At 45.6% G+C, this 15,416-nt stretch overlaps 12 non-coding genes across 12 annotated transcripts; all 12 read left to right on the top strand.

Annotated features, from left to right (window-relative positions):
* The first annotated feature begins 742 nt into the window (after positions 1-742).
* Positions 743-933, top strand: LOC141238067 (U2 spliceosomal RNA). The gene has a single exon (XR_012303563.1). It is a non-coding gene; the product is annotated as a U2 spliceosomal RNA (small nuclear RNA).
* Positions 934-2,051: 1,118 nt separating this feature from the next.
* Positions 2,052-2,242, top strand: LOC141238488 (U2 spliceosomal RNA). The gene has a single exon (XR_012303971.1). It is a non-coding gene; the product is annotated as a U2 spliceosomal RNA (small nuclear RNA).
* Positions 2,243-3,364: 1,122 nt separating this feature from the next.
* Positions 3,365-3,555, top strand: LOC141238066 (U2 spliceosomal RNA). The gene has a single exon (XR_012303562.1). It is a non-coding gene; the product is annotated as a U2 spliceosomal RNA (small nuclear RNA).
* Positions 3,556-4,671: 1,116 nt separating this feature from the next.
* Positions 4,672-4,862, top strand: LOC141238064 (U2 spliceosomal RNA). Its single transcript, XR_012303560.1, has one exon. It is a non-coding gene; the product is annotated as a U2 spliceosomal RNA (small nuclear RNA).
* Positions 4,863-5,977: 1,115 nt separating this feature from the next.
* LOC141238063 (U2 spliceosomal RNA) lies at positions 5,978-6,168 on the top strand. Its single transcript, XR_012303559.1, has one exon. It is a non-coding gene; the product is annotated as a U2 spliceosomal RNA (small nuclear RNA).
* A 1,119-nt stretch (positions 6,169-7,287) lies between these two features.
* LOC141238062 (U2 spliceosomal RNA) lies at positions 7,288-7,478 on the top strand. The gene has a single exon (XR_012303558.1). It is a non-coding gene; the product is annotated as a U2 spliceosomal RNA (small nuclear RNA).
* Positions 7,479-8,597: 1,119 nt separating this feature from the next.
* LOC141238449 (U2 spliceosomal RNA) lies at positions 8,598-8,788 on the top strand. Its single transcript, XR_012303934.1, has one exon. It is a non-coding gene; the product is annotated as a U2 spliceosomal RNA (small nuclear RNA).
* A 1,120-nt stretch (positions 8,789-9,908) lies between these two features.
* LOC141238061 (U2 spliceosomal RNA) lies at positions 9,909-10,099 on the top strand. The gene has a single exon (XR_012303557.1). It is a non-coding gene; the product is annotated as a U2 spliceosomal RNA (small nuclear RNA).
* A 1,116-nt stretch (positions 10,100-11,215) lies between these two features.
* On the top strand, positions 11,216-11,406 carry LOC141238060 (U2 spliceosomal RNA). Its single transcript, XR_012303556.1, has one exon. It is a non-coding gene; the product is annotated as a U2 spliceosomal RNA (small nuclear RNA).
* Positions 11,407-12,525: 1,119 nt separating this feature from the next.
* LOC141238059 (U2 spliceosomal RNA) lies at positions 12,526-12,716 on the top strand. Its single transcript, XR_012303555.1, has one exon. It is a non-coding gene; the product is annotated as a U2 spliceosomal RNA (small nuclear RNA).
* Positions 12,717-13,835: 1,119 nt separating this feature from the next.
* On the top strand, positions 13,836-14,026 carry LOC141238433 (U2 spliceosomal RNA). Its single transcript, XR_012303919.1, has one exon. It is a non-coding gene; the product is annotated as a U2 spliceosomal RNA (small nuclear RNA).
* Positions 14,027-15,145: 1,119 nt separating this feature from the next.
* Positions 15,146-15,336, top strand: LOC141238058 (U2 spliceosomal RNA). Its single transcript, XR_012303554.1, has one exon. It is a non-coding gene; the product is annotated as a U2 spliceosomal RNA (small nuclear RNA).
* Positions 15,337-15,416: the final 80 nt, after the last annotated feature.

The raw sequence follows: 15,416 nt of genomic DNA, 5'->3' as shown, positions 1-15,416 counted from the left end.
GCCCTTGTTATCAACAGCAGCCTTTTAAACTCACCTGAGCTAACAGGTATGTGAGCTGGTTACTCTGCTGCGCTTAAAATTTCTTTTTTGGTTTGCTACAATGCCTTTTCTGAAACGTTGTCTCCCTCTGCTGGAACACTGACTTCTTTCATTTAATGCCTGCAGACTATAAAAGAGAAACCAACCCAAAAAGTTTGGTTGATTAGTCTGTGGCATTCTTTTAAACTGTTGCTTATGGCGGTCTCTGTGAGCTTCTCAGTGACATTCAGCCATCCAGGTATCCCGCCTGCAGTAGACGGAATGTGGCAATGGAACGCTGGCTGCGCGTGTCATAATAGGCTCTGAGCCTTTATATACCTGCGCACAGCAGCAGCCACCTTCAGTCTGCTGCTGGACAGCCAGCAGCAGCAGCAGCAGGAGAGGTAATTAATCAGCAACCCTCCTGCTAAGGGTAGACAGCTGCTCGTTCCACCCCCCCCCCCGCCTTAATTGGTTCTCCTCCCTTCCAACGGTGTTGAGGCGGGTGGGAACAGCCGGGGGTTGAGGGTACTGTGCTAAAAGAGGTGGAGTTATGCAGATCTAAAACGCGTGGATTGCAGCAGCAGCAAGCCGAAAAGTGCAGGCATGTGAGGGATCTAGAGGTTGACAGCATGTCTTCTTAACGGGAGTCCAGGTGGCCATCTCCACAAATGGACTTTTCAGAATCCTTGGGTGGCACCGTAGTCGGAAACCAATTCTGGTTATCGCTTCTCGGCCTTTTGGCTAAGATCAAGTGTAGTATCTGTTCTTATCAGTTTAATATCTGATACGTCCCCTATCTGGGGACCATATATTAAATGGATTTTTAGAACAGGGAGATGGAAAAAGAGCTTGCTCTGTCCACTCCACGCATTGACCTGGTATTGCAGTATCTCCAGGACCGGTGCACCCCTTCTTTAATGCAGTTTCTAAAATCAGAAAGAATTGAATTCAATGCTTTTTGTTCATTTGGCTTGTTTGTCGGATTTTGGGATGGACTCTTTGGCTTTGCTTTTCTTCTCCTCATTGGATTTTTCATGTTAAAAGTTGCAGAAGCCAGATGACAAGCTCATTTTGGTTCAACTTCAGCAGCTGTGCATTGCATTGCCATGTAATGTAATGCAATGCTATCTATCTAGCTCTCCCTCTATACTTCCTTTTGGATAAACAGACATATTAGGCAAGCATTTTGGAGCTTTCACCTAAATAACTACAGGTGGTGAGATAAGCTGCACAATATAATTGACCTTTCAGTATATTGTTGCACACACACCATCTATTTAGCAAATGCCCTTGTTATCAACAGCAGCCTTTTAAACTCACCTGAGCTAACAGGTATGTGAGCTGGTTACTCTGCTGCGCTTAAAATTTCTTTTTTGGTTTGCTACAATGCCTTTTCTGAAACGTTGTCTCCCTCTGCTGGAACACTGACTTCTTTCATTTAATGCCTGCAGACTATAAAAGAGAAACCAACCCAAAAAGTTTGGTTGATTAGTCTGTGGCATTCTTTTAAACTGTTGCTTATGGCGGTCTCTGTGAGCTTCTCAGTGACATTCAGCCATCCAGGTATCCCGCCTGCAGTAGACGGAATGTGGCAATGGAACGCTGGCTGCGCGTGTCATAATAGGCTCTGAGCCTTTATATACCTGCGCACAGCAGCAGCCACCTTCAGTCTGCTGCTGGACAGCCAGCAGCAGCAGCAGCAGGAGAGGTAATTAATCAGCAACCCTCCTGCTAAGGGTAGACAGCTGCTCGTTCCACCCCCCCCCCCCCGCCTTAATTGGTTCTCCTCCCTTCCAACGGTGTTGAGGCGGGTGGGAACAGCCGGGGGTTGAGGGTACTGTGCTAAAAGAGGTGGAGTTATGCAGATCTAAAACGCGTGGATTGCAGCAGCAGCAAGCCGAAAAGTGCAGGCATGTGAGGGATCTAGAGGTTGACAGCATGTCTTCTTAACGGGAGTCCAGGTGGCCATCTCCACAAATGGACTTTTCAGAATCCTTGGGTGGCACCGTAGTCGGAAACCAATTCTGGTTATCGCTTCTCGGCCTTTTGGCTAAGACCAAGTGTAGTATCTGTTCTTATCAGTTTAATATCTGATATGTCCCCTATCTGGGGACCATATATTAAATGGATTTTTAGAACAGGGAGATGGAAAAAGAGCTTGTTCTGTCCACTCCACGCATTGACCTGGTATTGCAGTATCTCCAGGACCGGTGCACCCCTTCTTTAATGCAGTTTCTAAAATCAGAAAGAATTGAATTCAATGCTTTTTGTTCATTTGGCTTGTTTGTCGGATTTTGGGATGGACTCTTTGGCTTTGCTTTTCTTCTCCTCATTGGATTTTTCATGTTAAAAGTTGCAGAAGCCAGATGACAAGCTCATTTTGGTTCAACTTCAGCAACTGTGCATTGCATTGCCATGTAATGTAATGCAATGCTATCTATCTAGCTCTCCCTCTATACTTCCTTTTGGATAAACAGACATATTAGGCAAGCATTTTGGAGCTTTCACCTAAATAACTACAGGTGGTGAGATAAGCTGCACAATATAATTGACCTTTCAGTATATTGTTGCACACACACCATCTATTTAGCAAATGCCCTTGTTATCAACAGCAGCCTTTTAAACTCACCTGAGCTAACAGGTATGTGAGCTGGTTACTCTGCTGCGCTTAAAATTTCTTTTTTGGTTTGCTACAATGCCTTTTCTGAAACGTTGTCTCCCTCTGCTGGAACACTGACTTCTTTCATTTAATGCCTGCAGACTATAAAAGAGAAACCAACCCAAAAAGTTTGGTTGATTAGTCTGTGGCATTCTTTTAAACTGTTGCTTATGGCGGTCTCTGTGAGCTTCTCAGTGACATTCAGCCATCCAGGTATCCCGCCTGCAGTAGACGGAATGTGGCAATGGAACGCTGGCTGCGCGTGTCATAATAGGCTCTGAGCCTTTATATACCTGCGCACAGCAGCAGCCACCTTCAGTCTGCTGCTGGACAGCCAGCAGCAGCAGCAGCAGGAGAGGTAATTAATCAGCAACCCTCCTGCTAAGGGTAGACAGCTGCTCGTTCCACCCCCCCCCCCCCCCCCGCCTTAATTGGTTCTCCTCCCTTCCAACGGTGTTGAGGCGGGTGGGAACAGCCGGGGGTTGAGGGTACTGTGCTAAAAGAGGTGGAGTTATGCAGATCTAAAACGCGTGGATTGCAGCAGCAGCAAGCCGAAAAGTGCAGGCATGTGAGGGATCTAGAGGTTGACAGCATGTCTTCTTAACGGGAGTCCAGGTGGCCATCTCCACAAATGGACTTTTCAGAATCCTTGGGTGGCACCGTAGTCGGAAACCAATTCTGGTTATCGCTTCTCGGCCTTTTGGCTAAGATCAAGTGTAGTATCTGTTCTTATCAGTTTAATATCTGATACGTCCCCTATCTGGGGACCATATATTAAATGGATTTTTAGAACAGGGAGATGGAAAAAGAGCTTGCTCTGTCCACTCCACGCATTGACCTGGTATTGCAGTATCTCCAGGACCGGTGCACCCCTTCTTTAATGCAGTTTCTAAAATCAGAAAGAATTGAATTCAATGCTTTTTGTTCATTTGGCTTGTTTGTCGGATTTTGGGATGGACTCTTTGGCTTTGCTTTTCTTCTCCTCATTGGATTTTTCATGTTAAAAGTTGCAGAAGCCAGATGACAAGCTCATTTTGGTTCAACTTCAGCAACTGTGCATTGCATTGCCATGTAATGTAATGCAATGCTATCTATCTAGCTCTCCCTCTATACTTCCTTTTGGATAAACAGACATATTAGGCAAGCATTTTGGAGCTTTCACCTAAATAACTACAGGTGGTGAGATAAGCTGCACAATATAATTGACCTTTCAGTATATTGTTGCACACACACCATCTATTTAGCAAATGCCCTTGTTATCAACAGCAGCCTTTTAAACTCACCTGAGCTAACAGGTATGTGAGCTGGTTACTCTGCTGCGCTTAAAATTTCTTTTTTGGTTTGCTACAATGCCTTTTCTGAAACGTTGTCTCCCTCTGCTGGAACACTGACTTCTTTCATTTAATGCCTGCAGACTATAAAAGAGAAACCAACCCAAAAAGTTTGGTTGATTAGTCTGTGGCATTCTTTTAAACTGTTGCTTATGGCGGTCTCTGTGAGCTTCTCAGTGACATTCAGCCATCCAGGTATCCCGCCTGCAGTAGACGGAATGTGGCAATGGAACGCTGGCTGCGCGTGTCATAATAGGCTCTGAGCCTTTATATACCTGCGCACAGCAGCAGCCACCTTCAGTCTGCTGCTGGACAGCCAGCAGCAGCAGCAGCAGGAGAGGAAATTAATCAGCAACCCTCCTGCTAAGGGTAGACAGCTGCTCGTTCCACCCCCCCCCCCGCCTTAATTGGTTCTCCTCCCTTCCAACGGTGTTGAGGCGGGTGGGAACAGCCGGGGGTTGAGGGTACTGTGCTAAAAGAGGTGGAGTTATGCAGATCTAAAACGCGTGGATTGCAGCAGCAGCAAGCCGAAAAGTGCAGGCATGTGAGGGATCTAGAGGTTGACAGCATGTCTTCTTAACGGGAGTCCAGGTGGCCATCTCCACAAATGGACTTTTCAGAATCCTTGGGTGGCACCGTAGTCGGAAACCAATTCTGGTTATCGCTTCTCGGCCTTTTGGCTAAGATCAAGTGTAGTATCTGTTCTTATCAGTTTAATATCTGATACGTCCCCTATCTGGGGACCATATATTAAATGGATTTTTAGAACAGGGAGATGGAAAAAGAGCTTGCTCTGTCCACTCCACGCATTGACCTGGTATTGCAGTATCTCCAGGACCGGTGCACCCCTTCTTTAATGCAGTTTCTAAAATCAGAAAGAATTGAATTCAATGCTTTTTGTTCATTTGGCTTGTTTGTCGGATTTTGGGATGGACTCTTTGGCTTTGCTTTTCTTCTCCTCATTGGATTTTTCATGTTAAAAGTTGCAGAAGCCAGATGACAAGCTCATTTTGGTTCAACTTCAGCAACTGTGCATTGCATTGCCATGTAATGTAATGCAATGCTATCTATCTAGCTCTCCCTCTATACTTCCTTTTGGATAAACAGACATATTAGGCAAGCATTTTGGAGCTTTCACCTAAATAACTACAGGTGGTGAGATAAGCTGCACAATATAATTGACCTTTCAGTATATTGTTGCACACACACCATCTATTTAGCAAATGCCCTTGTTATCAACAGCAGCCTTTTAAACTCACCTGAGCTAACAGGTATGTGAGCTGGTTACTCTGCTGCGCTTAAAATTTCTTTTTTGGTTTGCTACAATGCCTTTTCTGAAACGTTGTCTCCCTCTGCTGGAACACTGACTTCTTTCATTTAATGCCTGCAGACTATAAAAGAGAAACCAACCCAAAAAGTTTGGTTGATTAGTCTGTGGCATTCTTTTAAACTGTTGCTTATGGCGGTCTCTGTGAGCTTCTCAGTGACATTCAGCCATCCAGGTATCCCGCCTGCAGTAGACGGAATGTGGCAATGGAACGCTGGCTGCGCGTGTCATAATAGGCTCTGAGCCTTTATATACCTGCGCACAGCAGCAGCCACCTTCAGTCTGCTGCTGGACAGCCAGCAGCAGCAGCAGCAGGAGAGGTAATTAATCAGCAACCCTCCTGCTAAGGGTAGACAGCTGCTCGTTCCACCCCCCCCCCGCCTTAATTGGTTCTCCTCCCTTCCAACTGTGTTGAGGCGGGTGGGAACAGCCGGGGGTTGAGGGTACTGTGCTAAAAGAGGTGGAGTTATGCAGATCTAAAACGCGTGGATTGCAGCAGCAGCAAGCCGAAAAGTGCAGGCATGTGAGGGATCTAGAGGTTGACAGCATGTCTTCTTAACGGGAGTCCAGGTGGCCATCTCCACAAATGGACTTTTCAGAATCCTTGGGTGGCACCGTAGTCGGAAACCAATTCTGGTTATCGCTTCTCGGCCTTTTGGCTAAGATCAAGTGTAGTATCTGTTCTTATCAGTTTAATATCTGATACGTCCCCTATCTGGGGACCATATATTAAATGGATTTTTAGAACAGGGAGATGGAAAAAGAGCTTGCTCTGTCCACTCCACGCATTGACCTGGTATTGCAGTATCTCCAGGACCGGTGCACCCCTTCTTTAATGCAGTTTCTAAAATCAGAAAGAATTGAATTCAATGCTTTTTGTTCATTTGGCTTGTTTGTCGGATTTTGGGATGGACTCTTTGGCTTTGCTTTTCTTCTCCTCATTGGATTTTTCATGTTAAAAGTTGCAGAAGCCAGATGACAAGCTCATTTTGGTTCAACTTCAGGAACTGTGCATTGCATTGCCATGTAATGTAATGCAATGCTATCTATCTAGCTCTCCCTCTATACTTCCTTTTGGATAAACAGACATATTAGGCAAGCATTTTGGAGCTTTCACCTAAATAACTACAGGTGGTGAGATAAGCTGCACAATATAATTGACCTTTCAGTATATTGTTGCACACACACCATCTATTTAGCAAATGCCCTTGTTATCAACAGCAGCCTTTTAAACTCACCTGAGCTAACAGGTATGTGAGCTGGTTACTCTGCTGCGCTTAAAATTTCTTTTTTGGTTTGCTACAATGCCTTTTCTGAAACGTTGTCTCCCTCTGCTGGAACAATGACTTCTTTCATTTAATGCCTGCAGACTATAAAAGAGAAACCAACCCAAAAAGTTTGGTTGATTAGTCTGTGGCATTCTTTTAAACTGTTGCTTATGGCGGTCTCTGTGAGCTTCTCAGTGACATTCAGCCATCCAGGTATCCCGCCTGCAGTAGACGGAATGTGGCAATGGAACGCTGGCTGCGCGTGTCATAATAGGCTCTGAGCCTTTATATACCTGCGCACAGCAGCAGCCACCTTCAGTCTGCTGCTGGACAGCCAGCAGCAGCAGCAGCAGGAGAGGTAATTAATCAGCAACCCTCCTGCTAAGGGTAGACAGCTGCTCGTTCCACCCCCCACCCCCCCGCCTTAATTGGTTCTCCTCCCTTCCAACGGTGTTGAGGCGGGTGGGAACAGCCGGGGGTTGAGGGTACTGTGCTAAAAGAGGTGGAGTTATGCAGATCTAAAACGCGTGGATTGCAGCAGCAGCAAGCCGAAAAGTGCAGGCATGTGAGGGATCTAGAGGTTGACAGCATGTCTTCTTAACGGGAGTCCAGGTGGCCATCTCCACAAATGGACTTTTCAGAATCCTTGGGTGGCACCGTAGTCGGAAACCAATTCTGGTTATCGCTTCTCGGCCTTTTGGCTAAGATCAAGTGTAGTATCTGTTCTTATCAGTTTAATATCTGATACGTCCCCTATCTGGGGACCATATATTAAATGGATTTTTAGAACAGGGAGATGGAAAAAGAGCTTGCTCTGTCCACTCCACGCATTGACCTGGTATTGCAGTATCTCCAGGACCGGTGCACCCCTTCTTTAATGCAGTTTCTAAAATCAGAAAGAATTGAATTCAATGCTTTTTGTTCATTTGGCTTGTTTGTCGGATTTTGGGATGGACTCTTTGGCTTTGCTTTTCTTCTCCTCATTGGATTTTTCATGTTAAAAGTTGCAGAAGCCAGATGACAAGCTCATTTTGGTTCAACTTCAGCAACTGTGCATTGCATTGCCATGTAATGTAATGCAATGCTATCTATCTAGCTCTCCCTCTATACTTCCTTTTGGATAAACAGACATATTAGGCAAGCATTTTGGAGCTTTCACCTAAATAACTACAGGTGGTGAGATAAGCTGCACAATATAATTGACCTTTCAGTATATTGTTGCACACACACCATCTATTTAGCAAATGCCCTTGTTATCAACAGCAGCCTTTTAAACTCACCTGAGCTAACAGGTATGTGAGCTGGTTACTCTGCTGCGCTTAAAATTTCTTTTTTGGTTTGCTACAATGCCTTTTCTGAAACGTTGTCTCCCTCTGCTGGAACACTGACTTCTTTCATTTAATGCCTGCAGACTATAAAAGAGAAACCAACCCAAAAAGTTTGGTTGATTAGTCTGTGGCATTCTTTTAAACTGTTGCTTATGGCGGTCTCTGTGAGCTTCTCAGTGACATTCAGCCATCCAGGTATCCCACCTGCAGTAGACGGAATGTGGCAATGGAACGCTGGCTGCGCGTGTCATAATAGGCTCTGAGCCTTTATATACCTGCGCACAGCAGCAGCCACCTTCAGTCTGCTGCTGGACAGCCAGCAGCAGCAGCAGCAGGAGAGGTAATTAATCAGCAACCCTCCTGCTAAGGGTAGACAGCTGCTCGTTCCACCCTCCCCCCCCCCGCCTTAATTGGTTCTCCTCCCTTCCAACGGTGTTGAGGCGGGTGGGAACAGCCGGGGGTTGAGGGTACTGTGCTAAAAGAGGTGGAGTTATGCAGATCTAAAACGCGTGGATTGCAGCAGCAGCAAGCCGAAAAGTGCAGGCATGTGAGGGATCTAGAGGTTGACAGCATGTCTTCTTAACGGGAGTCCAGGTGGCCATCTCCACAAATGGACTTTTCAGAATCCTTGGGTGGCACCGTAGTCGGAATCCAATTCTGGTTATCGCTTCTCGGCCTTTTGGCTAAGATCAAGTGTAGTATCTGTTCTTATCAGTTTAATATCTGATACGTCCCCTATCTGGGGACCATATATTAAATGGATTTTTAGAACAGGAAGATGGAAAAAGAGCTTGCTCTGTCCACTCCACGCATTGACCTGGTATTGCAGTATCTCCAGGACCGGTGCACCCCTTCTTTAATGCAGTTTCTAAAATCAGAAAGAATTGAATTCAATGCTTTTTGTTCATTTGGCTTGTTTGTCGGATTTTGGGATGGACTCTTTGGCTTTGCTTTTCTTCTCCTCATTGGATTTTTCATGTTAAAAGTTGCAGAAGCCAGATGACAAGCTCATTTTGGTTCAACTTCAGGAACTGTGCATTGCATTGCCATGTAATGTAATGCAATGCTATCTATCTAGCTCTCCCTCTATACTTCCTTTTGGATAAACAGACATATTAGGCAAGCATTTTGGAGCTTTCACCTAAATAACTACAGGTGGTGAGATAAGCTGCACAATATAATTGACCTTTCAGTATATTGTTGCACACACACCATCTATTTAGCAAATGCCCTTGTTATCAACAGCAGCCTTTTAAACTCACCTGAGCTAACAGGTATGTGAGCTGGTTACTCTGCTGCGCTTAAAATTTCTTTTTTGGTTTGCTACAATGCCTTTTCTGAAACGTTGTCTCCCTCTGCTGGAACACTGACTTCTTTCATTTAATGCCTGCAGACTATAAAAGAGAAACCAACCCAAAAAGTTTGGTTGATTAGTCTGTGGCATTCTTTTAAACTGTTGCTTATGGCGGTCTCTGTGAGCTTCTCAGTGACATTCAGCCATCCAGGTATCCCGCCTGCAGTAGACGGAATGTGGCAATGGAACGCTGGCTGCGCGTGTCATAATAGGCTCTGAGCCTTTATATACCTGCGCACAGCAGCAGCCACCTTCAGTCTGCTGCTGGACAGCCAGCAGCAGCAGCAGCAGGAGAGGTAATTAATCAGCAACCCTCCTGCTAAGGGTAGACAGCTGCTCGTTCCACCCTCCCCCCCCCCCGCCTTAATTGGTTCTCCTCCCTTCCAACGGTGTTGAGGCGGGTGGGAACAGCCGGGGGTTGAGGGTACTGTGCTAAAAGAGGTGGAGTTATGCAGATCTAAAACGCGTGGATTGCAGCAGCAGCAAGCCGAAAAGTGCAGGCATGTGAGGGATCTAGAGGTTGACAGCATGTCTTCTTAACGGGAGTCCAGGTGGCCATCTCCACAAATGGACTTTTCAGAATCCTTGGGTGGCACCGTAGTCGGAAACCAATTCTGGTTATCGCTTCTCGGCCTTTTGGCTAAGATCAAGTGTAGTATCTGTTCTTATCAGTTTAATATCTGATACGTCCCCTATCTGGGGACCATATATTAAATGGATTTTTAGAACAGGGAGATGGAAAAAGAGCTTGCTCTGTCCACTCCACGCATTGACCTGGTATTGCAGTATCTCCAGGACCGGTGCACCCCTTCTTTAATGCAGTTTCTAAAATCAGAAAGAATTGAATTCAATGCTTTTTGTTCATTTGGCTTGTTTGTCGGATTTTGGGATGGACTCTTTGGCTTTGCTTTTCTTCTCCTCATTGGATTTTTCATGTTAAAAGTTGCAGAAGCCAGATGACAAGCTCATTTTGGTTCAACTTCAGCAACTGTGCATTGCATTGCCATGTAATGTAATGCAATGCTATCTATCTAGCTCTCCCGCTATACTTCCTTTTGGATAAACAGACATATTAGGCAAGCATTTTGGAGCTTTCACCTAAATAACTACAGGTGGTGAGATAAGCTGCACAATATAATTGACCTTTCAGTATATTGTTGCACACACACCATCTATTTAGCAAATGCCCTTGTTATCAACAGCAGCCTTTTAAACTCACCTGAGCTAACAGGTATGTGAGCTGGTTACTCTGCTGCGCTTAAAATTTCTTTTTTGGTTTGCTACAATGCCTTTTCTGAAACGTTGTCTCCCTCTGCTGGAACACTGACTTCTTTCATTTAATGCCTGCAGACTATAAAAGAGAAACCAACCCAAAAAGTTTGGTTGATTAGTCTGTGGCATTCTTTTAAACTGTTGCTTATGGCGGTCTCTGTGAGCTTCTCAGTGACATTCAGCCATCCAGGTATCCCGCCTGCAGTAGACGGAATGTGGCAATGGAACGCTGGCTGCGCGTGTCATAATAGGCTCTGAGCCTTTATATACCTGCGCACAGCAGCAGCCACCTTCAGTCTGCTGCTGGACAGCCAGCAGCAGCAGCAGCAGGAGAGGTAATTAATCAGCAACCCTCCTGCTAAGGGTAGACAGCTGCTCGTTCCACCCCCCCCCCCGCCTTAATTGGTTCTCCTCCCTTCCAACGGTGTTGAGGCGGGTGGGAACAGCCGGGGGTTGAGGGTACTGTGCTAAAAGAGGTGGAGTTATGCAGATCTAAAACGCGTGGATTGCAGCAGCAGCAAGCCGAAAAGTGCAGGCATGTGAGGGATCTAGAGGTTGACAGCATGTCTTCTTAACGGGAGTCCAGGTGGCCATCTCCACAAATGGACTTTTCAGAATCCTTGGGTGGCACCGTAGTCGGAGACCAATTCTGGTTATCGCTTCTCGGCCTTTTGGCTAAGATCAAGTGTAGTATCTGTTCTTATCAGTTTAATATCTGATACGTCCCCTATCTGGGGACCATATATTAAATGGATTTTTAGAACAGGGAGATGGAAAAAGAGCTTGCTCTGTCCACTCCACGCATTGACCTGGTATTGCAGTATCTCCAGGACCGGTGCACCCCTTCTTTAATGCAGTTTCTAAAATCAGAAAGAATTGAATTCAATGCTTTTTGTTCATTTGGCTTGTTTGTCGGATTTTGGGATGGACTCTTTGGCTTTGCTTTTCTTCTCCTCATTGGATTTTTCATGTTAAAAGTTGCAGAAGCCAGATGACAAGCTCATTTTGGTTCAACTTCAGCAACTGTGCATTGCATTGCCATGTAATGTAATGCAATGCTATCTATCTAGCTCTCCCTCTATACTTCCTTTTGGATAAACAGACATATTAGGCAAGCATTTTGGAGCTTTCACCTAAATAACTACAGGTGGTGAGATAAGCTGCACAATATAATTGACCTTTCAGTATATTGTTGCACACACACCATCTATTTAGCAAATGCCCTTGTTATCAACAGCAGCCTTTTAAACTCACCTGAGCTAACAGGTATGTGAGCTGGTTACTCTGCTGCGCTTAAAATTTCTTTTTTGGTTTGCTACAATGCCTTTTCTGAAACGTTGTCTCCCTCTGCTGGAACACTGACTTCTTTCATTTAATGCCTGCAGACTATAAAAGAGAAACCAACCCAAAAAGTTTGGTTGATTAGTCTGTGGCATTCTTTTAAACTGTTGCTTATGGCGGTCTCTGTGAGCTTCTCAGTGACATTCAGCCATCCAGGTATCCCGCCTGCAGTAGACGGAATGTGGCAATGGAACGCTGGCTGCGCGTGTCATAATAGGCTCTGAGCCTTTATATACCTGCGCACAGCAGCAGCCACCTTCAGTCTGCTGCTGGACAGCCAGCAGCAGCAGCAGCAGGAGAGGTAATTAATCAGCAACCCTCCTGCTAAGGGTAGACAGCTGCTCGTTCCACCCCCCCCCCCCCCGCCTTAATTGGTTCTCCTCCCTTCCAACGGTGTTGAGGCGGGTGGGAACAGCCGGGGGTTGAGGGTACTGTGCTAAAAGAGGTGGAGTTATGCAGATCTAAAACGCGTGGATTGCAGCAGCAGCAAGCCGAAAAGTGCAGGCATGTGAGGGATCTAGAGGTTGACAGCATGTCTTCTTAACGGGAGTCCAGGTGGCCATCTCCACAAATGGACTTTTCAGAATCCTTGGGTGGCACCGTAGTCGGAAACCAATTCTGGTTATCGCTTCTCGGCCTTTTGGCTAAGATCAAGTGTAGTATCTGTTCTTATCAGTTTAATATCTGATACGTCCCCTATCTGGGGACCATATATTAAATGGATTTTTAGAACAGGGAGATGGAAAAAGAGCTTGCTCTGTCCACTCCACGCATTGACCTGGTATTGCAGTATCTCCAGGACCGGTGCACCCCTTCTTTAATGCAGTTTCTAAAATCAGAAAGAATTGAATTCAATGCTTTTTGTTCATTTGGCTTGTTTGTCGGATTTTGGGATGGACTCTTTGGCTTTGCTTTTCTTCTCCTCATTGGATTTTTCATGTTAAAAGTTGCAGAAGCCAGATGACAAGCTCATTTTGGTTCAACTTCAGCAACTGTGCATTGCATTGCCATGTAATGTAATGCAATGCTATCTATCTAGCTCTCCCTCTATACTTCCTTTTGGATAAACAGACATATTAGGCAAGCATTTTGGAGCTTTCACCTAAATAACTACAGGTGGTGAGATAAGCTGCACAATATAATTGACCTTTCAGTATATTGTTGCACACACACCATCTATTTAGCAAATGCCCTTGTTATCAACAGCAGCCTTTTAAACTCACCTGAGCTAACAGGTATGTGAGCTGGTTACTCTGCTGCGCTTAAAATTTCTTTTTTGGTTTGCTACAATGCCTTTTCTGAAACGTTGTCTCCCTCTGCTGGAACACTGACTTCTTTCATTTAATGCCTGCAGACTATAAAAGAGAAACCAACCCAAAAAGTTTGGTTGATTAGTCTGTGGCATTCTTTTAAACTGTTGCTTATGGCGGTCTCTGTGAGCTTCTCAGTGACATTCAGCCATCCAGGTATCCCGCCTGCAGTAGACGGAATGTGGCAATGGAACGCTGGCTGCGCGTGTCATAATAGGCTCTGAGCCTTTATATACCTGCGCACAGCAGCAGCCACCTTCAGTCTGCTGCTGGACAGCCAGCAGCAGCAGCAGCAGGAGAGGTAATTAATCAGCAACCCTCCTGCTAAGGGTAGACAGCTGCTCGTTCCACCCCCCCCCCCCCCGCCTTAATTGGTTCTCCTCCCTTCCAACGGTGTTGAGGCGGGTGGGAACAGCCGGGGGTTGAGGGTACTGTGCTAAAAGAGGTGGAGTTATGCAGATCTAAAACGCGTGGATTGCAGCAGCAGCAAGCCGAAAAGTGCAGGCATGTGAGGGATCTAGAGGTTGACAGCATGTCTTCTTAACGGGAGTCCAGGTGGCCATCTCCACAAATGGACTTTTCAGAATCCTTGGGTGGCACCGTAGTCGGAAACCAATTCTGGTTATCGCTTCTCGGCCTTTTGGCTAAGATCAAGTGTAGTATCTGTTCTTATCAGTTTAATATCTGATACATCCCCTATCTGGGGACCATATATTAAATGGATTTTTAGAACAGGGAGATGGAAAAAGAGCTTGCTCTGTCCACTCCACGCATTGACCTGGTATTGCAGTATCTCCAGGACCGGTGCACCCCTTCTTTAATGCAGTTTCTAAAATCAGAAAGAATTGAATTCAATGCTTTTTGTTCATTTGGCTTGTTTGTCGGATTTTGGGATGGACTCTTTGGCTTTGCTTTTCTTCTCCTCATTGGATTTTTCATGTTAAAAGTTGCAGAAGCCAGATGACAAGCTCATTTTGGTTCAACTTCAGCAACTGTGCATTGCATTGCCATGTAATGTAATGCAATGCTATCTATCTAGCTCTCCCTCTATACTTCCTTTTGGATAAACAGACATATTAGGCAAGCATTTTGGAGCTTTCACCTAAATAACTACAGGTGGTGAGATAAGCTGCACAATATAATTGACCTTTCAGTATATTGTTGCACACACACCATCTATTTAGCAAATGCCCTTGTTATTAACAGCAGCCTTTTAAACTCACCTGAGCTAACAGGTATGTGAGCTGGTTACTCTGCTGCGCTTAAAATTTCTTTTTTGGTTTGCTACAATGCCTTTTCTGAAACGTTGTCTCCCTCTGCTGGAACACTGACTTCTTTCATTTAATGCCTGCAGACTATAAAAGAGAAACCAACCCAAAAAGTTTGGTTGATTAGTCTGTGGCATTCTTTTAAACTGTTGCTTATGGCGGTCTCTGTGAGCTTCTCAGTGACATTCAGCCATCCAGGTATCCCGCCTGCAGTAGACGGAATGTGGCAATGGAACGCTGGCTGCGCGTGTCATAATAGGCTCTGAGCCTTTATATACCTGCGCACAGCAGCAGCCACCTTCAGTCTGCTGCTGGACAGCCAGCAGCAGCAGCAGCAGGAGAGGTAATTAATCAGCAACCCTCCTGCTAAGGGTAGACAGCTGCTCGTTCCACCCCCCCCCCCCCCGCCTTAATTGGTTCTCCTCCCTTCCAACGGTGTTGAGGCGGGTGGGAACAGCCGGGGGTTGAGGGTACTGTGCTAAAAGAGGTGGAGTTATGCAGATCTAAAACGCGTGGATTGCAGCAGCAGCAAGCTGAAAAGTGCAGGCATGTGAGGGATCTAGAGGTTGACAGCATGTCTTCTTAACGGGAGTCCAGGTGGCCATCTCCACAAATGGACTTTTCAGAATCCTTGGGTGGCACCGTAGTCGGAAACCAATTCTGGTTATCGCTTCTCGGCCTTTTGGCTAAGATCAAGTGTAGTATCTGTTCTTATCAGTTTAATATCTGATACGTCCCCTATCTGGGGACCATATATTAAATGGATTTTTAGAACAGGGAGATGGAAAAAGAGCTTGCTCTGTCCACTCCACGCATTGACCTGGTATTGCAGTATCTCCAGGACCGGTGCACCCCTTCTTTAATGCAGTTTCTAAAATCAGAAAGAATTGAATTCAATGCTTTTTGTTCATTTGGCTTGTTTGTCGGATTTTGGGAT

The sequence above is a fragment of the Phyllobates terribilis genome, unplaced genomic scaffold (genome assembly GCF_046119375.1).
Source record: "Phyllobates terribilis strain yellow unplaced genomic scaffold, ASM4611937v1 Scaffold_737__1_contigs__length_740118, whole genome shotgun sequence".
NCBI classification, from domain to species: domain Eukaryota; kingdom Metazoa; phylum Chordata; class Amphibia; order Anura; family Dendrobatidae; genus Phyllobates; species Phyllobates terribilis.
This window is presented reverse-complemented; position numbering and strand designations above follow the sequence as displayed.